The 24,389-nt window shown below is 36.4% G+C and overlaps 1 long non-coding RNA gene across 1 annotated transcript in view; it reads left to right on the top strand.

Annotated features, from left to right (window-relative positions):
* Positions 1 to 1,095: 1,095 nt before the first annotated feature.
* The window catches only part of LOC307195331, a 265,217-nt gene continuing 241,923 nt past the window's right edge, over positions 1,096 to 24,389 (top strand). Inside the window, exon 1 of the long non-coding RNA XR_013830805.1 lies at positions 1,096 to 2,202. This is a non-coding gene — a long non-coding RNA (uncharacterized lncRNA). The remainder of the gene's footprint in view (positions 2,203 to 24,389) is intronic.

Below are 24,389 nucleotides of genomic sequence, written 5' to 3'. Positions count from 1 at the left end.
CCACTGCGCCACCAGGGAAGCCCTGTTCCCATTTCTTTGAAGACAGTTCTCAGAACTGTGGCAGCTTATGTCATGGCTCCAGTCTGGTCATCTTGTAGTTAACTTCTTCCACCTGGTGGGGGTTTCAGTATCTATAAGACAGCTCACAGGATATGGCTCAGAATGTTATCTATAGCCCTTGAGGAGGCAGTAAATGTCCTTTACTTTGCTTAATGACTAAACTATTATTAATTGGTCTCTTTTGACTGTTTACCTTTGTTTCTACATTTTCTCACTTCTCTGATTAAACTTATTGTTTGGCTAAAGTTTTTCCACAGACACTATGGTCTGAAAGTTATCAAATGTTTTCCATATAATTTAACATACCAAATAATCCTACTTACTTTAATATTTCTTCTGAGATGCCTAGGGGCCCTTTGGAATACTCAAAGTTAGCTAGAGAAATAAACTTACAATCTGTTATAAAAAGCAGCTTGATATTCCAGAAAAATTTTGTTCTCTTAACAGGGAGAAAGAAAACCAAACTCCAGTCTTGTACCAGCTTACTATTAATAACAAAGCTCATTTACCTAATTAAATCCAATCTAATCATAATCACTCCTGACAACATCCAAAATTTTTTCTCAAAGTTTCCTTTTTTCACAAACATTTTATCCACTTTTTGTATTCACATGATTTATCCCTTATTTTTCCCCATCCAGAAACAACCAGCTCTAGAAAAAAATTATCATTTTTCTTCAATAAAAGTATCTCCACTTTTTATACCTTTTCTCGCTGACAACACATATCCTACTTGTTTTACATACTAAAATGCTTCTCTTATCATTTTTAGTAGCTTTAATTACATATCACAATTTTTAACCCTTAAACACCCTAACAAAACCAAGAAACAAATAATTGAACTGTTCAGCATTTACTGATTGGCACACTTAAGAACATATTTTATAACCTCTGAAAGCTTACATTTTTTTCATAGCATAATTTCTCTTTAATATGGCACAAGTTGTGTGTTTAATAAACCCAAACATATTCTGAACTTCTACTAAGTAACCCAAGGCTGAAGTCTCAGGCACAGTGGGCTATGTTTGTATTTCAAGGACATGATAAGAATTAACTTCAAGCCTTCTCTTAGGCATATATTTGCTCTCTCAGGGTCAGAATTCTGAAAACAGTATTTTATCAAGCTAGCTTTTCTAACTGCATATGTAAAAAGATCCAGTTTTGGAGTTTCAAAAGCGTTTCATCTTAACCAACTTTCTCTGGAGTCTGAAGAATACTTTTGTTATACCTTGTTAAAAAAATTATCTTTTTTTTCGAGTCATAATTTCATCGCTAAAATTTTTCTAATGAATTGAACCTGAATGTCCCATTTTACAAAATACAACAAAAATAGCAGTCACACAAATGGAATATACATTCACACACCAGAAGACAGAACTGTCACAAATTTGCCAAGAGGATGACTCAATGGAGTCCCAAACACTTCCCTAACACAGTCACTGACGTCAGACACACGTCATGACCAATTGGCAAAAATGCTCAATAGTACTTCATGTTCACAAACAGTCCTCAACGTCAGAGCCACATCAGAACCAACTGGCAAAAATGTTCAATAGCACTTCATGCTCACATACGGTCCTTAATATGAGACACACGTCAGAACCAATTGGCAAAAATGTCCAATAGCACTTTGTGTTCACAAACGGTCCTCAACATCAGACCCACGTCAGAACCAATTGGCAAAATGCCCAAATAGCACTTCATGCTCAAAAGAGAAGTTTGCCCTTGTGCCCACCTGCGGACTTTCTCAGTCTTGTAGCTCGTTAGCTCATCCAGATGCATGTTTCCGTTCCACCAAGGAAAAGCGTAAGTTGGCAGCTAGTAGTAGGAGCAGGGGAGAAACAGGGAGGATCCCCGAAACAAATGGTTTCGGCAGCTGCTAGGAACGTCTCCCAAAATCCCCCTCTTGGGGCCAGCTAACCACAAGCACCCGGCTCATCGCAACCACCCCAGGCCATAGCCACGGCCCGCGGCTCTACTCTGGAAAACCCCGGGAGAGCTAGATGTCGCGAGAACGCAGCAGCCTCGCGAGAACGCAGCAGCCTCGCGAGAACGCAGCAGCCTCACGTTGGACGTCAAAAAAACCATTACCGAACGTGGGAATCCGACTGCTCGCTGCTCAGAAGCCAGTAAAGAGGCAAGGTTGGTGGAAAGTTTGTTTTATTTTGGAGGCTAGCAACCTGGGGGTGAGGGGAGGGTGGACTTCTGTTCAAAAGCTGACTCCTCCCGCTGACAATCACTGGGCAAGAGATTTTATAGACCTTTCATAAAAGGAGGGAGGGGGCTACATGCAGAAACAGCATGGTCAGCTCTGACATTTTGAAATTAGTCATGCAGTAGTCTTATCAGCGTCATGTTGATTGTTTTCAGTACAATTAGTCTTTAGTTCCAGGGTCGGTTTGTTCCCATTTCTTTGAAGCCAGAATTGTGGCAGCTTACGTCATGGCTCCAGTTTGGTCATCATGTAGTTAACTTTTTTCACCTGGTGGGGGTTTCAGTCTCTGTAAGACAGCTCACAGGCTATGGCTCAGAATGTTATCTATAGCCCTTGAGGAGGCAATAAAGTCCTTGACCTGGCTTAATGACTAAACTATTATTATTTGGTCTCTTTTGACTGTTTTTCTTTGTTTCTGCATTGTCTTGCTTCTCTCATTAAACTTGTTTGGCTAAAGTTTCCCCCCAGACAGAAGGCAGGCTGAGGACTCCGCGAGGGGGGTGGGGAGGGGGAAGGACCGTAGGGTCCTGCTCCATTTCAATATCACAGCCTCCGTCAACTGTGATGAAAAATAGTTGCCATGGATTATTTTTGATAAGTACTCTGAAAATTTGGTTTTTCCAATGGAGTTGAATTCCACTGGAAATCAATACAATGAAAACATCTTGGAAATGGGCTTTCCCAAAAAGCTGTGAAACAGATCTCTGTAGCGATAATGCTCTGGGGTTTCATGATTTGAAGGATTAAATCCCAGATGGCATCCTCCAAGGCATGCAAGCCTCCTAGTTTTAAAGACTACCACAGAGATATAGATATGGGGATGGGAGTAGGTCTGGTTGTAATGCCACAAATCCTGCTGCTCCAAGTTCAGCATTTTTCTAAAGTAAAATCTTCAGATTACTGAAAGCCTTTGGTTAACTCTGTAGCCTTGAAAATATTGATTTTGACCATTTTTCCAGTGTTTTTGTTATTTTCCTAAAGGAGTAGATTTATGGTGATCCTTACTCTGCTACTCTGGAAGTCCTGCCCAGACTGCTTCATGCTAAGAATAGTTTTCTAGAAGTAATATCATTTGGTATCTTTATGTAGTAACATATCTTTATGTAGTTTGCTTAATTTATTTTCAAAAAGTCTATAACAATATTCCCACCAGAAGAGTATGGAAGTAACTGGCTTGCACCACACAGACAGATTGGAGTAATACTTTATAATGTTTGCCAATATGACAGACCATAAATGAAACTACTTATTTTTTGTTTTTGCTTTTCTTTTTAACTCATAATGTAACACACACACACACACACACACACACACACACACACACAGAGCTTGCTTAGATAATGTAGACATTTAGGTTGTTCATGTCTATAATGAGTTTCTAAGACCATTTCCAGAGAGCAGAAGGACTTGACCAATCAGAAAGGGTGCTCTGCCTCCAAGAATGATGTGAAACCCAGAAGTACCCATCCCTGCAAGATGATCTTTGCGAATCACAGAAAATCAGCCTGACCAAATAATTCAGTCCCATCTAATTTATTTTTGCCTTTATGTGTATCCACACTTAAGGATTTTTTGGTAGTGTCTTGCATGTTTCTATCCTATTTTCTCTTATTTTAAGCTTTTTATTGATTGTCATGGTTTTTATTAAACAGTTTTTAACAAGATCCAATAGATGAATTTATAACAAGGGTATGAAGGGGAACTTGGATAGAGGTAGGCTGTTGGAGAGGGAAAAAATGATGAAAGCTGCAATAAAAACGTTAATAAATAGTTTTCCAAATGAAGTTTCTGTTAATTTTAGGACACCTAAAATTTTCTGGGAAACATATATTTAATTTTTTCATACAGATAAGACATAAATGGACATATAACATTTTCAGTTATATTTCTGGACCTTTTATCAACTTCCTGTGTGATTCTGAGACAGCCTGTATTAGCTCCTCTATATCAGTGGTTTCAGTTGCAAAATTAGAAGTGAATAGCTTGACTCATCATTTATTATATGAATAAATAAAGGTGATTGGACACTTTGAAAATATTGGTTATATAAAAACTAGAGTTTCTGCTCCATAGGTGAAAAGTAGGCCTTTATAACCATTAACCAACATGAAATTTTGATAGGGGAGCAATATATATGTTTACAACTTGTGTTTAGTTGTAACCCTTTTTATATGACATCATTTTGAGTTCACTTTTTAAAAATCTTAAGCTTTTACCTCTCAAAGTTTTTTTTTTAACATCTTTATTGGAGCATAATTGCTTTACAATGGTGTGTTAGTTTCTGCTGTATAACAAAGTGAATCAGCTGTATGCATACGTATATCCCCATATCCCCTCCCTCTTGCATCTCCCTCCCACCCTCCTTATCCCACCCCTCTAGGTGGTCGCAAAGCACCGAGCTGATCTCCCTGTGCCATGCAGCTGCTTCCCACTAGCTATCTATTTTACATTTGGTAGTATATATATGTCACCGCTATTATCTCACTTCATCCCAGCTTACCCTTCCCCGTCCCTGTGTCCTCAAGTCCATTCTCTATGTCTTTATTCGTGTCCTGCCCCTCAATTCATCAGAACCTTTTTTTTTTTTAGATACCATATATATGTGTTAGCATAAGGTATTTGTTTTTCTCTTTCTGTCTTACTTCACTTTTTATGACAGATTCTAGGTCCATCCACCTCACTACGAATACTCAATTTTGTTTCTTTTATGGCTGAGTAATATTCCATTGTATATATGTGCCACATACTCTTTATCCATTAATCTGTCAGTGGACACTTAGGTTGCTTCCACGTCCTGGCTATTGTAAATAGTGCTGCAATGAATATTGGGGTGCATGTGTCTTTTTGAATTACGGTTTTCTCTGGGTATATGCCCAGTAGTGGGATTGCTGGGTCATATGGTGGTTCTATTTTTAGTTTTTTAAGGAACTTCCATACTGTTCTCCATAGTGGCTGTATCAATTTACATTCCCACCAACAATGCAAGAGGGTTCCCTTTACTCCACACCCTCTCCAGCATTTATTGTTTGTAGACTTTTTGATGATGGCCGTTTTGACTAGTGTGAGGTGATACCTCATTGTAGTTTTGATTTACATTTCTCTAATGATTAGTGATGTTGAGCATCTTTTCATGTGTTTGTTGGCAATCAGTATATCTTCTTTGGAGAAATGTCTATTTAGGTCTTCTGCCCATTTTTGGATTGGGTTGTTTGTTTTTTTGATATTGAGCTGCATGAGCTGCTTCTATATTTTGGAGATTAATGCTTTGTCAGTTGCTTCGTTTGCAAATATTTTCTCCCACTCTGAGGGTTGTCTTTTCTTTTTTTATGGTTTCCTTTGCTGTGCTAAAGCTGTTAAGTTTCATTAGGTCCCATTTGTTTATTTTTGTTTTTATTTCCATTTCTCTAGGAGGTGGGTCAAAAATGATCTTGGTGTGATCTGTGTCATAGTGTGTTCTGCCTATGTTTTCCTCTAAGAGTTTTATAGTGTCTGGCCTTACATTTAGGTCTTTAATCCATTTTGAGTTAATTTTTGTGTATGGTGTTAGGGAATGTTCTAATTTCATTCTTTTACATGTAGCTGTCCAGTTTTCCCAGTACCACTTATTGAAGAGGCTCTCTTTTATTCATTGTGTACTCTTGCCTCCTTTATCAAAAATAAGGTGACCATATGTGCGTGGGTTTATTTCTGGGCTTTCTATCCTGTTCTATTTATTTATATTTCTGTTTTTGTGCCAGTACCATACTGTCTTGATTACTGTAGCTTTGTATATGGTGTGAAGTCTGGGAGCCTGATTCCTCCAGCTCTGTTTTTCTTTCTCAAGATTGTTTTGGCCATTCAGGGCCTTTTGTGTTTCCATACAAATTGTGCAATTTTTTGTTCTAGTCCTGTGGAAAATGCCTTTGGTAGTTTGAGTGGGATTGCACTGAATCTGTAGATTGCTTTGGGTAGTATAGTCATTTTCACAATGTTGATTTTCCATTCCAAGAGCATGGTATCTCTCCATCTGTTTGTATCATGGTCTTTTGTCTCTTTAGGTAGGTTTATTCCTAGGTATTTTATTCTTTTTGTTGCAATGGTAAATGGGAACGTTACCTTAATTTCTCTTTCAGATTTTCATCATTAGTGTATAGAAATACAAGATTTCTGTGCATTAATTTTGTATCCTGTTACTCTACCAAATTCATTGATTAGCTTTAGTAGTTTTCTGTTAGTATCTTTAGGATTCTCTATGTATAGTATCATGTAATCTGCAAACAGTAACAGCTTTACTTCTTTCCTGATTTGTATTTCTTTGATTTCTTTTTCTTCTCTGATAGCTGTGGCTAAAACTTCCAAAACTATGTTGAATAATAGTGGTGAGAGTGGGCAACATTGTCTTGTTCCTGATCTTAGTGGAAATGGTTTCAGTTTTTCACCATTGAAAATGATGTTGGCTGGGGGTTTGTCATATATGGCCTTTATTATGGTGAGGTAAATTCCCTCTGTGCCTATTTTCTGGAGAGCTTTTATGATAAATAGGTGTTGAATTTTGTCAGAAGCTTTTTCTGCGTCTATTGAGATGATCATATGGTTTTTCTCCTTCAGTTTGTTAATATGGTGTATCACATTGATTGATTTGCATATATTGAAGAATCCTTGCATTCCTGGAATAAACCCCACTTGATCATGGTGTATGATCCTTTTAAAGTGCTGTTGGATTCTGTTTGCTAGTATTTGGTTGAGGATTTTTGCATCTATGTTCATCAGAGATATTGGCCTGTAGTTTTCATTTTTTGTGACATCTTTGTCTGGTTTTGGTATCAGAGTGACGGTGACCTCGTAAAATGAGTTAGGGAGTGTTCCTCCTTCTGCTATATTGGAAGAGTTTGAGAAGGATAGGTATTATCTCTTCTCTAAATGTTTGATAGAATTCGCCTGTGAAGCCACCTGGTCCTGGGCTTTTGTTTGTTGGAAGATTTTTAATCATAGTTTCAATTTCAGTGCTTCTGATTCATCTGTATATATTTTCTATTTCTTCCTGGTTCAGTCTTGGAAGGTTGTGCTTTTCTAAGAATTTCTCCATTTCTTCCAGGTTGTCCATTTTATTGGCATATAGTTACTTGTAGTAATCTCTCAGGATCCTTCGTATTTCTGCAGTATCAGTTGTTACTTCTTTTTCATTTCTAATTCTGTTGATATGAGTCTTCTCCCTTTTTTTCTTTTTTTTTTTTTTGGCGGTATGCAGGCCTCTCACTGTCGTGGCCTCTCCCGTTGTGGAGCACAGGCTCCGGATGTGCAGACTCAGTGGCCATGGCTCACGGGCCTAGTCGCTCCGCAGCATGTGGGATCTTCCCAGACCGGGGCACGAACCCATGTCCCCTGCATCGGCAGGCGGACTCTCAACCACTGCGCCACCAGGGAAGCCCACTCCTTTTTTTTTCTTGATGAGTCTGGCTAATGGTTTATCAATTTTGTCTGTCTTCTCAAAGAACCAGTTTTTATTTTTATTGATGTTTGCCATTATGTCCTTCATTTCTTTTTCACTTGTTTCTGATCTGATCTTTATGATTTCTTTCCTTCTGCTAACTTTGGGGTTTTTTTTGTTCTTCTTTCTCTAATTGCTTTAGGTGTAAGGTTAGATTGTTTATTTGAAATTTTTCTTGTTTCTTGAGGTAAGATTGTATTCTCTAAATTTCCCTCTTAGAACTGCTTTTGCTGCATGCCATAGGTTTTGGGTTGTCGTTGTTTCATTGTCATTTTTTTCTAGGTATTCTTTGATTTCCTCTGATTTCTTCAGTGATCTCTTGATTATTTAGTAGTGTATTGTTTAGCCACCACTTGTTTCTGCTTTTTACATTTTGTTTCCTGTAATTGATATCTAGTCTCATACCGTTGTGGTCGGAAGATACTTGATACAATTTCAATGTTTTAAAATTTACTGGGGCTTGATTTGTGACCCAAGATATGATCTATCCTGGAGCATGTTCCATGAGCACTTGAGAAGAAAGTGTATTCTGTTGCTTTTGGATGGAATGTCCTATAAATATCAGTTAAGTCCATCTTGTTTAATTTGTCATTTAAAGCTTGTGTTTCCTTATTTATTTTCGTTTTGGATGATCTGTCCATCGGTGGAAGTGGGGTGTTAAAGTCCCCTACTGTTACTGTGTTACTGTTGATTTCCCCTTTTATGGCTGTTAGCACTTGCCTTATGTATTGATATGCTCCTATGTTGGGTGCATAAATATTTACAATTGTTATATCTTCTTCTTGGATTGATCCCTTGATCATTATGTAGTGTTCTTCTTTGTCTCTTGCAATAGTCTTTATATAAAAGTTCATTTTGTCTGATAATGAGAATTGCTTCTCCAGCTTTCTTTTGATTTCCATTTACATGGAATATCTTTTTCCATCCCCTCATTTTCAGTCTATATGTGTCCCTGGGTCTGAAGTAGGTCTCTTGTAGACGCATATGTATAGTTCTTGTTCTTGTATCCATTCAGCCAGTCTATGTCTTTTGGTTGGAGCATTTAATCCGTTTACATTTAAGGTAATTATCAGTATGTATATTCGTATTACCATTTTCTTAATTGTTTTGGGTTTGTTTTTGTAGGTCTTTTCCTTCTCTTGTGTTCCTGCCTAGAGAAGTTCCTTTAGCATTTGTTGTAAAGCTAGTTTAGTGGTGCTGAATTCTCTTAACTTTTGCTTGTCTGTAAAGGTTTTAATTTCTCCATGGACTCTGAATGAGATCCTTGTTGGGTAGAGTAATCTTGGTTGTAGATTTTTCCCTTTCATCACTTTAAATATGTCCTGCCACTCCCTTCTGGCTTTCAGAATTTCTGCTGAAAGATCAGCTGTTAACCTTATGGGGATTCCCTTGTATTTTTTTTTTTCCCTTGTTGTTTTTAATATTTTTTCTTTGTATTTAATTTTTCATAGTTTCATTAATATGTGTCTTGGCATGTTTCTCTTTGGGTTTATCCTTATGGTACTCTCTGTGCTTCCTGGACTTGATTATTTCCTTTCCGACGTTAGGGAAGTTTTTGACTATAATGTCTTCAAATATTTTCACAGTCCCTTTCTTTTTCTCTTCTTCTTCTGGGACCCTTATAAGTCGAATATTGGTGCATTTAATGTTGTCCCAGAGGTCTCTGAGACTGTCCTCAATTCTTTTCATTCTTTTTTCTTTATTCTGCTCCCTGGCAGTTATTTCCACTATTTTATCTTCCAGGTCACTTATTCGTTCTTTTGCCTCAGTTATTGTTATTGATTTCTTCTAGAATATTTTTAATTTCATTGATTGTGTTATTCATCACTGTTTCTTTGCTCTTTAATCTTCTAGATCCTTGTTAAATGTTTCTTGCATTTTCTCCATTCTGTTTCCAAGATTTTGGATCATCTTCACTATCATTACTCTGAATTCTTTTGCAGGTAGTTTGCCAATTTCATCTTCATTTATTTGGTCTTGTAGATGTTTACCTACCTTGCTCCTTTGTCTGTAACATATTTTTTTGTCTTTTTTTTTTTTTTTTTTTTGATGGTTGGTGCTGTATTCCTGGCTTACTGATTGTTTGGCTGAGATGTCCAGCACTGGAGTTTTCAGGCAGTTAGATAGAGCTGGGTCTTAGTGCTGAGATGAGGACCTCCATGAGGCCTTACTCTGATTGATATTCCCTGGAGTCTGACATTCTCTGTTAGTCCTGCAGTTTGGACTCGGAGCTCCCACCACAGGAGCTGGGTCTGACCTCCGGCCTGGGAACCAAGATCTTGCAAGCTTTGTCGTGTAGTAAAAAAAAAAAAAAAAAAGGAAAAAACAAAGAAAAAGAGCAGTACCATATCAAGGAATAAAAAATGAAATAAAAATAGAGAGATAAAAAATATATTAGGAAAATAAAACTAGAATTGGAACAACTGCAATAAGGTAAAATAAAACCATAGCCAAGAACAAAAAAGGGGGGTAGGCAACAAGTCAAAAGGAGAGATCACTAACAAAGTGTAAAGAATAACATAAAATTAGAAAAATAAAATATTTATTAGGAAAAGTAAAAATATAAAAGAATCAACAACAATGAATCAACATGTAAAACAGAACCCCAATCTAAAAGAAGAAAAAAGAAAAGAAAAAAAAAACACAAGCCTTGGCTATGGGGGCGGAGTTTAGGCGGGGGGTGGAACTTAGGCAGGTGCGGGCTTTAGGGTGGGTTGAGACCTAGAGAGGTGGGGTGGTGACGTTTGAACATGGGGCAGGTCCTCTGCTTAGGATCTCTGCCACACATGGAAAGAGGGTCTCTGGAGAGTGGAGTTCTGGAGTTTGTAGGTAGGGCCCTCAGTGAGGGTGTGTGGGTAGGGTTTAGGCCCAGCGTGTTGGAGGAGGTCTCTGAATGTAGAGATAGTGCCCTGGGTGGGGTTTAGGGGCGGGGCTTGGGCTCTGCATGGCAGAAGGGAGGCTAGGAAGGCAGAGGATTAGGCCCAGGAGCCCCACAGGCTTCCCAGTGCCTAAGTGGACAGGGAAATCACTGGCCCCATTCCATTCCGTTCCTTCACGCCCCTCCCCTACCATCTCCCCCACGGTCTCCCCTGTCGCCGTGGGTGGGTCCCATTGGGTTTCGGAACTCCTTCCTTACCCCAGCCATCCCTCAGGGGTGCTGGTCCCGGCGGTCCGGTCTTTACTTTTGCTCCCCCTTTCCTCCCTCCCACTCCCTCAGGACCCGGGTGGCTGGAGGACACCTAGGTGGGCAGAGGATCAGGTCCAGGATCTCAGCAGGTTCCTGGGAGCCCAGGTGGGCAAGGGAAGCCTGGCCAATCTCCCTTTTGATCCTCTGCCTTCCCAGTGGTTCCCCAGTTTCCCCCTCCAGGCTTGGGATCCCTTCCCCTCCCCAAGAGACTCCTCAGGGGCACCAGTCCCGTCCTGCCTCCACTTCTCCTCCCCCTTCACTCCCCCCACCCCCACATCCTACTGGGTCACTGGGGGCTCCTTCCATCCCCTTAGGTGTTCATGGTCCCCCACCGGTGCCTGGTAGGTGCCCTAGTTGTGATTAGACGCGAATTTTGTGTCCTCCTAGTATGCCATCTTGACTCCACCCCCTCCCCAAGTTTTTTGAAGCATAATTTCCTGAGTCCATTTTTTTGCTGCTTTTGAAGAGATTTGGGGGCAATGTATAAAGTAACTTGCTTTTGTCAACATGCTGTAATTAGTCACTTATTTTTAGAGCTGAATGTTAATGAGTCACTTCATATTCTTAATTAAAAATGTTTCAGAATGGCATTGAGCTATAGAAAGAATGGACAAATTAAGCCTATTTTACACAATGGTTCATTTACCCTTTTGTATACATAATATATCTTTTAAATGTTGAAATTAAGCAATAAGGTTAATGCTATAATATAGAAAACTAAACCTACTACTCAAGTACTTATTTTTTTTCAGGACCAACATCACTTTAAGATAAAACTTTTACTCGATGGTCTTTTTTTTTCTGCGGTACAGGGGCCTCTCACTGTTGCGGCCTCTCCCGTTGCGGAGCACAGGCTCCAGATGCGCAAGCTCAGCGGTCATGGCCCACGGGCCCAGCTGCTCCATGGCGTGTGGGATCCTCCCAGACCAGGGCATGAACCCCTGTCCCCTGCATCGGCAGGCGGACTCTCAACCACTGTGCCACCAGGGAAGCCCCTCGATGGTATTTTTAAAAATTGTAGTTAAATAGATCTCAATTATCATTCTCTTTTCATCTCTCATCTACTCTTTTTTTTTTTGTTTGTTTGTTTTGGCGGAACGCGGACCTCTCACTGCTGCGGCCTCTCCCGTCGCGGAGCACAGGCTCCGGACGCGCAGGCCCAGCGGCCATGGCTCACGGGCCCAGCTGCTCCACGGCATGTGGGATCCTCCCGGACCGGGGCACGAATCTGTGTTCCCCGCATCGGCAGGTGGACTCTCAACCACTGCGCCACCAGGGAAGCCCCTCATCTACTCTTTTATTCACCTAGCTACTTAATATTTCTCACTCATCCTACTCAATCTTATGTCACTAAGCAACTTATTTATTACCATTTATTATTTATTTACTGTGCAGTCTAAAATTTAGTATTTTATATCCATTCTAATTCATTTACCAATACACTTTAGTTTTCTACTTATTTTTTTCTTTTCATTTTAAATAAATTATTACTCTTTAAAATTCTATGCAAAAAAATAACAATTTCAGTGATCTTATTTTGGAAAATTTTTAGAAGATGAGCAGTGGTTGGGATCTAAGTTACAGGAAAGACTTAGGAAGAAGCTGTGGTATTACTTCTCAAGCTTTAGGATAAATTTTTGTTGTTTCTAAAATTTTTCTCAGAATGTCAGAAAAGCACATTTATTTTATTATTGATGTCTTAGTTATTATTTTCCTGAAAGCTGAGTTATAATTGGAAGCCCAGTATTTTCAATTATATTTCTGCATGCACCTATTAAAAATATCTGTAATTATCGTGTGTCTAAAATAAAAGACAACACACTGGCAAATGCATTAGTCTTGGTGGTGTGTGTGTTGGTCAGGGGAGCATAGCTGCCAAGGATTACTCAATGTATAGGGGTATGATATTGTTGAGTTTTTTTAATGTTTCTTCTTAAAAATTAATTTTGGGATAATTTTAGATTTACAGAAAAGTTGCAAAGATGGTACAGAGTTTATGTATGCCCTTCACCCAGTTTCTCCTAATGTTAACATCTTACATAACCATGGTACCTGTTTCAAAACTAATAAATTAACATTGGTATGCTGCCATTAACTACTGTACAAACTTTATTTAGATTTCAACAGCTTTTCCGCTAATGTCTGCCTCTTGGTCTGTTTAGACTGCTATAAAGAATACCATAGACAGAGTGGTTTTTAAGAAACAGAAATTTATTTGTCATAGTTCTGGAGGATAGAGAGTCTAAGATCAAGGCTGTGGCAGATTTGGAGTCTAGTAAGGCCTGCTTCCTGGTTAATAAATAGTCATTTTCTCATTATAACCTCATATGGTAGAAGGGAGGAGACCTCTCTGGGATTGTTTATTCTCTTGCGTTTTGATTTGATGACTATCTTTAATGCTATGTTTGGATTTCTTTTTCTTTTATGTGTGTGTATCTACTATAGATTTTTGGTTTGTAGTTATCATGAGGTGTACATATGACAACATATATATATATATTTGTATATATATATATGATTATTTCAAGTTGATGATCTCTTAAGTTTGGAGTTTGAACATGCTCTAACAACCATGCATTTTTACTTCCACTCCCCACATTTAACGTTTTTGACATCCTATTTTATATCATTTTGTTTTGTGTATCCCTTAAATATTTATTGTGGATGTAGATGATTTTACTATTTTTATACTTTAATATTCCTACTAACTTTGTAAGTGGTTAATCAACTACCTTTACTGTATGTTTGCCTTTACCAATGAGATTTTTCCTTTCATAATTTGCGTAGTTCTGGTTGTAGTCTTTCCTTTTCTACTTAGAAAAGCCCCTTTAACATATCCTGTAAACCAGTTTACTGGTGCTGAACTCTTTTAGCTTTGGCTTGTGTGTAAACTCTATCTTACCTTCAAATCTGAATTATAGCCTTGCCAGGTAGTGTATTCTTGGTTATAGGTTTTTTCCTTTCATTACTTTGAATATATCATACCACTCCCTTTTACTGAGTATTTTCTACTGAAAAGTCAGCTGATCATCTTTAGAGAGTTCCTTTGTATGTAACTAGTTGCTTTTCTCTTGCTGCTTTTAAGAATCTCTCTTTATCTTTAATATTTGCCACTTTAATTATAATGTGTCCTGGTGTGGACTTCTTTGGGCTCATTCCTCTTTGGAACTCCCTGTGCATCCTTGATCTGAATGTCTGTTTCCTTTTCCAAGTTAAGAGGTTTCCAGCTATTAATTCTTCAAATAACTTCTCTGCCTCTTTCTTTCTTTTCTCCTTCTGGGACCCCTATAATTCAAATGTTAGTACACTTGACATTGTTCCAGAGGTCTCTTAAACTATCCTGATTTTTTAAAATTAGTTTTTTTTTTCTGTTCAGCTTGGATGATTTCTACTACTCTGTCTTCCAGTTCACTGATCCATTCCTCTGTATCATCTAATCTACTACTGATTTCCTCTAGTGTATTTTTGTTGTTGTTGTTGCTTTTGCGGTACGTGGGCCTCTCACTGTTGTGGCCTCTCCCATTGTGGAGCCTGTGCTCCGGATGCACAGGCTCAGCGGCCATGGCTCACAGACCCAGCCGCTCCGCGGCATGTGGGATCTTCCCGGACCCAGGCATGAACCCGCGTCCCTTGCATCGGCAGGTGGACTCTCAACCACTGCGCCACCAGGGAAGCCCTCTAGTGTATTTTTTATTTCAGTTATTGTGTTCTTCAGATCTGTTTGGTTTTTCTACTCTTTTCTAACTCTTTGTTAAACTTCTCACTGTGTTCATCCATTCTTGTACTAGGTTCATTGAGTATCATTATGATCATTACCTTGAACTCTTTATCAGATAGACTGCTTATCTCCACCTCACTTATTTCTTCCTCTGGGGCTGTATCTTGTTCCTCCTTTGGAATGTATTCTTCTGTCTCCTCATTTTGCTCAATTCTGTGTTTACATCTATGTATTACACAGTTTAGTTCCCAATCTTGGAAAAGTGGCCTTAAGTAGGAGACATCCAGCAGCACACTCTCTTCTGGTCACCAGAGCTATATGATGTAAGCATGCCCCCTATGTGAACTGCATGGGTCCTTCTTTTGTGGTGGGGTTGACTAATAAGCAGGGCAGGCCCCCAAACTGGTTGGCTGCCAAGTCTTGATTTGTATGGTGGCACCAGCCCACTAGTGGGTGTGGCCAGGTCTCTGCATGGCTGGCTTCTTAGCCCTGTGTTCCCAGGGTTAGTGCCAGCCCACAGGTGGGCAAGTAGCCCTCCAGAGCTGATAGGCTAGAGGGAGAACTCAAAATGGTTCTTACCAGCACTAGTGATCTCATAGAATGAGTGCCTAACACAAGCTGCTGCCAATATCTATGTCCCCAGGAGGAGTCCCAGTTGCCTCCTGGCTCTTTATGAAGCTCTGCAAAATCAGTAATTGGGTCTGACCAGTGCTCCTTTCGATTTACTGCCTCTGCACTGGGATCCAGAGCATGTGAGGTTTTGAAAGCACCCTTTAAAAACAGTCTGTTTCCTACAGCTCTTCAGCTCTCCCATATGCAAGCATCACTGACTTTCAAAGCAAGATGTTGGGGTCTCATTTTACCATGGCAAGATCTATGGACTGAGGAGCTTTATGTAGGGCTTGGACTCCTTGCTCCTTAGGGAGAACTTCTGCAGTTGTGATTATTCTCTTGTATGTACGTTGCCTACCTGGGTGTGTGGGTCTTGACTATACCTACTCTCTGCCCCTTTTATCCTTTTCATTGTGGTTCCTTCTTCATGTTTTTAGTTGTGGAAAATCTTTTCTGCTAGTCTTCAGGTTGTTGTCATACAGAGTTGCTCTGTAAATATTTGTTCTTTTGGTGTGCCTTTGATTTTTTCCCTTATATCACAGATATTATGAGGTTTTTATTGGGTGGGGGGTTAATCTGTCTGGGTCTATTGTAAAACATTATAAACATGAGTTTTGGGTAAGTATTTGTCATTTTGTATAAATTTGTGTTTGTAATATGAATTTGTTCCTTTTATATATGCCTGCTCCCCCTGACAAAAATATGTTCCAAGTTCAGTTACTTCTACCTTGGAAGCATTTCTCATATCTTTTCTCTCTTCTGTATGACTACTCTCATTAGTTTTTAGTTCCATCTCTCATCATTTCTAACCTGCCTCATTATTTTAGAAGCCCCTTGAAGATGGATTGTTTATTGCTCTGTGAGTATGTTTCACTCCTGCCTTCAAAGACAGTATCCCAGACACAGATAAGACTCACAGCTGCTCTGTCCACCTCCCAGTCTCCTCAACAGCTTGAAATGAAAAGTGTCACTAAAATCTTTTAACAAGAATATCTCATAACAGTTGAAAAAGTCACCACGGCAGGATCCAACAGAATAGTCCCAGACTGTATGAATCTCAAAAATACTAATTCAGGAAGTGAATTTCACAACCTGCTCCACTTGCATGCTTTGTAGTCTGATCAGGTTGAATTTCTGATGTAGCCTCTCAACTGAAAATGTCTTAGCAAGGGTATGGCCTAGCAAGGGTACGGCGTGTGTTTCTGGGATGTCATGAAATTCATGTTGCATTTCCTTTTTACTGAAGGCACTCTCAAGATTTTCTATTTTTTATATTGAAGTATAATTGACTTAAATATTATATAATTTTCAGGTGTACAGCATAGTGATTTGATATTTTTATACTTTACAATTTTATCAGCATGATAAGTCTAGTTACTATCATCATATAAAGTTACTACGTTTTATTGACTGTGTTCCCTATGCTATACATTACATCCACATGAATTATTTATTTTATCATTGGAAATATGTACCTGTTAATCTGCCTCACATATTTCACTTATCCTCCCAAACCCCTCCCCTCTGGCAGCTACCGGTTTGTTCTCTGTATCTATGCCTCTGTTTCTGTTTTGTTAAGTGTGTTTGTCCTGTTTTTTTGATTACACATGCAAGTGAAATCATACAGAATTTGTCTTTCTCAATTTTACTTATTTCACTTAGCATAATACTCTCCAGGTTTATCTATGTTGTTGCAAATGGCAAGATTTCATTATTTTTTACAGCTGAGTAATACTCCTTTAATATATGTATACCACATCTTTACCCATTCATCTATTGATGGACATTGAAGTTGCTACCATATCTTGGGTATTGTAAATAATGTTGCATTGAACATAGGGGGTCATATATATTCTCTAATTAGTATTTTTGTTTTCTTCAAATACATACCAGAAAAGGAATTGCAGGATTGTGTGGAACTTATACTTTTAATTTTTTGAGTAGTTTCCATACTGTTTTCCATAGCAGCTGTACCAAGTTACAGTCTCATCAACAGTGCACGAGGATCCCCTTTTCTCCACATCCTTGCCAACACTTGTTATTTGTTGTCTTTTTGATAACAGCATTTCTGACATGTGTGAGGTGATATCTCGTTGTTTTGATTTGCATTTCCCTAATGATTAGTGATATTGAGCATCTTTTCATGTGTCCATTGGCCATCTCTGTGTCTTCTTTGGAGAAATGTCTATATAGGTCCTTGCCCAGTATTTAATTGAATTACTTATTTTTTTGATACTGAGTTGTATGACTTCTTTGTACATTTTGGATATTAATCCCTTGTTAGACATATCTATTGCAAATAGTATTGCCCATTTAGTAGGTTGTCTTTTCATTTATGATGATGGTTTTCTTCACTGTGCAAAAGATTTTTAGTCTGATAGTCATATTTGTTTATTTTTGCTTTTGTGGCCTTTGCATAAGGGGGAAGATCCAAAACAGGGTTGCTAACACTGATGTCAAAGAGCATACTGCCTATGTTTTCATCTAGGAATTTTATGGTTTCAAGTCTGACATTTATATCCATTTTGATTTTATTTTTACTTATGTTACAAGAAAATGGTCTAGTTTTAATTTTTTACATGTAGCTGTCCAGTTTCCCCAACATTTATTTATTGAAGGAACTGTTTTCCCCTCATTGTATATTCTTGGCTCCTTTGTCATAGTTTAATTAACCACATAAACAAGATTTTTTAATCTGGGCTGTCTATCTATTTAATTGGTCTATGTGTCTGTTTTTGTGCCAGTACCATAATGACTACTGTAGCTTTGTAGTATATTTTAAAAATCAGAGCTTTGTTCTTCTTTCTCAAAATTACTGTGGTTATTCAGGGTCTTTGAGGTGCCATACAAATTGTAGGATTATATGTTCTTTTTCTTTAAAAAATGCCATTGGTATTTAGATAGGGATTGCATAGAATCTGTACATTGTTTTGGGTAGTTTGGACACTTCAAAATTATTCTTCCAATTCATGAGCACAGTATATATTTCCACTTATTTGTGGTGTCTTCAATTTATTTCATCAATGTCTTTTACAGTTTTCAGAGTACAGATTTTTCTTCCTTGGTTAAATTTATTCCTAGGTATCTTACTCTTTATGATGCAATTTTAAATGGTATTGTCTCCTTAATTTATATTTTTGTTAGTTCTTCAACAAACTAACAAAAATATAAATTAGTTTGTAAAGAAATCAGTTTGTAAAGAAATTAGTTTGTAAAGAAATTAGTTTGTAAAGAAATGAAACACATATCTGTATATTGATTTTGTATCCTGCAACTGTACTGAATTCATTTATTAGTTCTAATAGTTTTTTGGTGGAGTCCTTAGGATTCTCTCTCTATAGTATCATATCATCTGCAAATAGTGACAGCTTCACTGCTTCCCTTTCAATTTGGATGCTTTTTTATTTTTTGTCTGATGGCTTTGGCTAAGAATTCCAATACTATATTGAATACAAGTTGTAAGAGTGGGCATCCTTGTCTTGTTCTTGATTTTAGAGGAAAAGATCTCAGCTTTTTACCATTTAGTATGATGTTAACCATGGGTTTGTTGTATATGGCCTTTATCATATTGAGATACATTCTTTCTATATCCACTTCGTTAAGAATTTTTATCATAAAGGAAGTGTTGAATTTTGTCAAGTGATTTTTCTGCATGTATTGAGATGATAATGTGGTCTTTATCCTTTGTTTTGTTAATGTGTTGTATCACTGTGATTGATTTGCAGGTACTGAACCCTCCTTACATTCCTCAAATAAATCTTATTTGATCATGGTGAATAGTCATTTTCAATGTATTGTTGAACTTGGTTTGTTAATGTTTTGTTGAGGATTTTTGCATTTACATTCATCAGGGATATTGACTGGTAATTTTCTTTTTTTCTAGTGTATTTGTCTGCTTTTTGTATCAGGATAATGCTGGCCTCGTAGAATAAGTTTGGAAGTGTTCTTTCTGTTTCATTTTTTTGGGAATAGTTTGAGAAGAATAGGTATTAACTCTTTAAAATTTTTGGTGGAATCCCCCTGTGAAGCCATGTGGTCCCGTACTTTTGTTTGTTGGAATTTTTATTACTGATTCAATTTCATTGCTGGTAATCAGTCTGTTCAGATTTTCTGTTTCTTCCTGATTCAGTCTTGAAAGATGATATGTTGCTCTGGATTTATCTATTTCCTTTAGGTTGTCTAATATGTTGGCATATAATTGTTCCTAGTTGTCTCATGATTGAATCTCTGGGGTATCTTTTGTAACTTCTCCCCTATCACTTCTGATTTTACTTTGGAGGGCCCATTTTCTTTTTTTCTTGATGAGTCTGGTTAATGGTTTATCAATTTTGTTTATCTTTTCAAAGAACTATCTCTCAATTACATTGATTATTTCTATATTTTTTTTGTTTTTTTAGTTTCTGTTTTATTTATTTCTGCTCGATCTTTATTTCCATTTTCCACTAACACTGTGTTTTGTTTGTTCTTCTTTTCATATGTTCTTTAGGTGTAAGGTTTGATTATTTGTTTGATATTTTTCTTTTTTCTTGATGTAGCCCTGTATCAGTATAAACTTCCCTCTTAGAACTGCTTTTTTTGAGCCTCATGGATTTTGGAATGTTTTGTCTCCATTTTCATTTGCCTCAAGCTGTTTTTAAATTTCCTCTTTAATTTTATTGTTCACCCATTGGTGGTTTAGTAGTATGTTGCTTAGCTTTCTCATGTTTGTGGTTTTCCATTTTCTTTCTGTAATTGATTTCTCGCTTTGTACTGTTGTGATCAAAAGAGATGCTTGATATGACTTCAGTCTTCTGAAATTTATTGAGACATTTAGGAGCCTAACATGTGAGCTATCCTGGAGAATGTTTCATGTGCAATTGAAAAGAATGTATATTCTGCATTTTTTGGATGAAATGTTCTATATATATCTATTAAGTTCATTTGGGCTAATGTATCATTTAAGGCCAATGTTTTCATTGATTTTCTGTCTGCATGATCTTTCCTTTGATGCAAGGGAGGAATTAAAGTCTCCTCCTATTATTGTATTAATGTCAATTTCTCCCTTTATGTCTGTTAATATTTGCTTTATGTATTTATGCGCTTCTGGGCTGTGTGAATAAATATTTATGAATGTAATATACTCTTCTTGTATTGACCCCTTTATCATTATGTAATGCCATTTTTGTCACTTGTTACAGTCTTTGTTTTCAAGTATATTTTGTCTGATATTAGTATTATTTCCCCAGCTTTCTTTTTGATTCCATTTGCATGAAATATCTTTTTCCATCCTTTCACTTTTAGTCTGTGTCCGTCTTTAGATCTGATGTCTTTTGTAAGCTGCATATACATTGGTCTTATTTTTTATCCCTTCATCCACCCTATGTGTTTTGATTACATTACGTATATTCATTCACATGTAAAGTGGTTATTGATTAGTGAGTACTGATTGCCATCTTGTTCATTGTTTTCAGGTTGGTTTTGTTGTTTTCTTTTCCTGTCTTCTTCTTTTAGTCTCTTCCCCTGTAATTTGCTGCTTTTCTTTAGTGTTAGGTTTGGATTTGTTTCTCTTTATTTTTTATCTGTTATAGATTTTTAGTTTGTGGTTACCATGAAATTCATATTCCATATATATAGCAGTTTATTTTAAGCTGTTAGTTGCTTAAGTTTGTATTCTAAAAGCAGTACATTTTCCCACCCTGATGTTTTATATTTTTGATGCCATATTTTACATCTTTCCACTTTGTATATCCATTAACTACTTATTGCAGTTAGAGTTGATTTTATGACTTTTGTCTTCTAACCTCCATACTAGATTTTTAAGTAGTTTATTCACTGTCTTTCCTATATATTCACCTTTACCAGTGATATTTTTTCTTTCATTTATTTTTAGTTCTGGTCCTTTCTTTTCTGCTTAAGGAAGATTCTTTAACATTTCTTTTAAGACCTTTTTAGTGGTGATGAATAGTGTTTGCTTGTCTGGGACACTCTTTATCTCTTCTTCAATTCTGATTGACAACCTTGCTGGGTAAAGTATTCTTGGTTTAAGTTTTTTTCTTCCAGCACTTTAAATATTTCATGCCACTCCCTTCTGGCCTGCAAAGTTTCTGCTGAAAAAATCAGCTAATAGCCCAATGGTGGTTCACTTATAGGTGACTCATTGTTTTTCTTTTTCTGCCTTTAAAATTCTCTGTTTATCTTTATCTTTTGCCATTTTAATAATGATATGTCTTAATGTGGTGCTCCTTCTGTTCATCCTGTTGACTCTCTGTGCGTCCTCAACCTGGATATCTATTTCTTTCCCCAAGTTAGGAAAATTATCCACCATTATTTATTCAAATAACTGTCTGCCCTTTTCTCTGTCTCTTCTCCTTCTGGACCCCTATAATGTGAATGTTAGTATCCTAAGTTGTCCAAGAAGTCTCTTAAACTATTCTCAGTTTTTTAGTTCTTTTTTCTGTTTGCTGTTCTGATTGGGTGATTTCCACTATTCTGTCTTCTAAATAGCCTGTGCATTCTTTTGTATCATCTACTCCACTGTTGATTACTTCTAGTGTTCTTTTCATTTCAATTGTTGTATTCCTCAGCTTTAGTTGATTCTTATATTTTCTAATTCTCTGTTGAAGGAATAATAATGACAAGAACATAAATAAATTTAATAAAGAGAGACACAATAAATAATGTATGCAGTTATTTGTAGCAACATTTCTTATAAAAATGACTAGAGACACCTGAATTGTCCTTCAAAAGAAAAATGAATAAACATATTATGATATATTCGTACAGTAGAAGGTGATTCAGCTATAAAAAATGAAGAATAAACTGCAGATAGATGCAACATGTTTAAATGTCAAAAACACTATGTTGATAAAAAGAAACCAGTTATAAAAGGGTACATTATATATGATACCATTTATATGACAGTCAAGAATTGTCAAAATTGATCCATGGAGGTAAAAATACAGAATTGTCACCTATGGAAGGTTAAAATAACTTTAAGAGGGCACAATGGAAAGTTTGAACTAACGGAAATATACTATACTTTGATAGAAGTGTTTTTTATATATATATATATATATATATATATATATACACACACATATATATGTATGTATATATGTATATATGTTTATGTAAAAATATATATATAAATTTCTTGAACTGCACATTTAAATTGTGGAATTTCAATGTATGTAAATTTTACGAAAATTTCGCTTGAATTCATTTATCATCTCTAATTATTTTCTAATTACATATGAAAAAACCACCATCATAGCATTTGTTTTCCAAGAATATGTCCTTTAACAAACAAATTTAGGGTGTTAATGAAAAGATGGAACACAGACTAGCATCCAGTGATAAAAAAAATATGGACAGTGTAAAAGCCTAAGGAAAATATTTCTCTTCTAAAAAGTTTAAAAATAACTCCTGAGTAGAGACCCCACTATTTTATAAACTATGGGAATTCCCAAGACAAAAGCTACATGGTTAATAATCAGTTAATCACTATTTAATTTTTCTTGTTCCTGGCTACAATTGTGCTATGAATATAATATATATAATTTTAGACTGCCTGTTTTCAGGTGGATATAAGATTTGTATTTGATTTTTAAAGAATTAAAATTAATTTCACTTTATTTTCTATCCTAAAATTACAATTACATTAAAACATTATCTTTTAATTATATTAACACAGTACTTTAGTAGAATAATGTTTTTCTAAAATTTGATTTATAGTTTTATTATATAATATTTTTCTTGGAAGGAAATATGTAAGTTTATAAAGCAAGTACAGTTCATGCTTTTATGAAGTACAAAAACATTTAATCATGTGCAATTTTACCAGGACATTTTCCTGTTTTTCTTGTAGAAGTTGATAAGCTGATTATAAAATTTATTTGTAAAGGTAAAGAACCAAGCTATAAAAATATTTCAGTTTAAAAATTATGCACTCTTCCTTAGTGTGGCTTATATTGTCTTTATTTTCTATGCTCTTTTCCCCTCTTTTTAAAAAAGAACTGTCATTTAAAATTAAGACCGAGAGTGGTAATTTGCTTCACAGGCTTTTAGCACTTATAACCCTATATTAGGAGCTAAAATGATGTTTTTTAAGACTGTAAGCATGCAAAATCTTGGTGTACATTGCAGATAAAATGTGTTATTTGGGTGCACATTGGATATATTTATTCTTAAATAAACACATCTATTTTTTTAACATCTTTATTGAAGTATAATTGCTTTACAATGGTGTGTTAGTTTCTGCTTTATAACAAAGTGAATCAGTTATACATATACATATGTCCCCATATCTCTTGCCTCTTGCGTCTCCCTCTCTCCCACCCTCCCTATCCCACCCCTCTAGGTGGTCACAAACCACTGAACTGATCTCCCTGTGCTATGGGGCTGCTTCCCACTAGCTATCTATTTTACGTTTGGTAGTGTATATATGTCCATGCCACTCTCTCACTTCGTCACAGCTTACCCTTCCCCCTCCCCATATCCTCAGGTCCATTCTCTAGTAGGTCTGAGTCTTTATTTCCGTCTTGCCCCTAGGTTCTTCATGACCATTTTTTTGTTTGTTTTTTAGATTCCATGTATATGTGTTAGCATACGGTATTTGTTTTTCTCTTTCTGACTGACTTCATTCTGTATGACAGACTCTAGATTGTCTGTCATACAGATGGAGATTGGAGATGGGAGATTTTTAAAAAAGTAGATGGGAGATTTTTTAAAAAGTAGAGTCAAATAGTTCATATGAAGTTATAAATAGTTCATATTAACTTCATATGTGTGTATATATATATATATGTGTGTGTGTGTATATATATATATATATATATATATATATATATATAAAACCACTTTAACCTATTAGACTCTGGCTTTATATTTAAATAGAGGTCATGCTAACTTTTGTAATTAGCAAATAGCAATTATCTCAAATATCTTCATAAAACCTTTATAATTTTGTATCTAAATTTTAATTTTATAAAAAAGAAAATAATAAATGTTATCCCATGGTAAAACATCTCATGTTTTTTCAATAATGTATTTAAAGTATACTTCCTACCTTTTATTTTTTTAATCAAAATATTGCCCTTTTCTCAGAACACAGTGAAAATCTAAATATTTTTAAGTAGATCATTGAAATATC

The sequence above is a fragment of the Stenella coeruleoalba genome (assembly GCF_951394435.1).
Source record: "Stenella coeruleoalba genome assembly, chromosome: 12".
Taxonomy (NCBI): domain Eukaryota; kingdom Metazoa; phylum Chordata; class Mammalia; order Artiodactyla; family Delphinidae; genus Stenella; species Stenella coeruleoalba.
The sequence above is the reverse complement of the archived record's forward strand: the minus strand, read 5'-3'. Positions and strand labels throughout refer to the sequence as shown.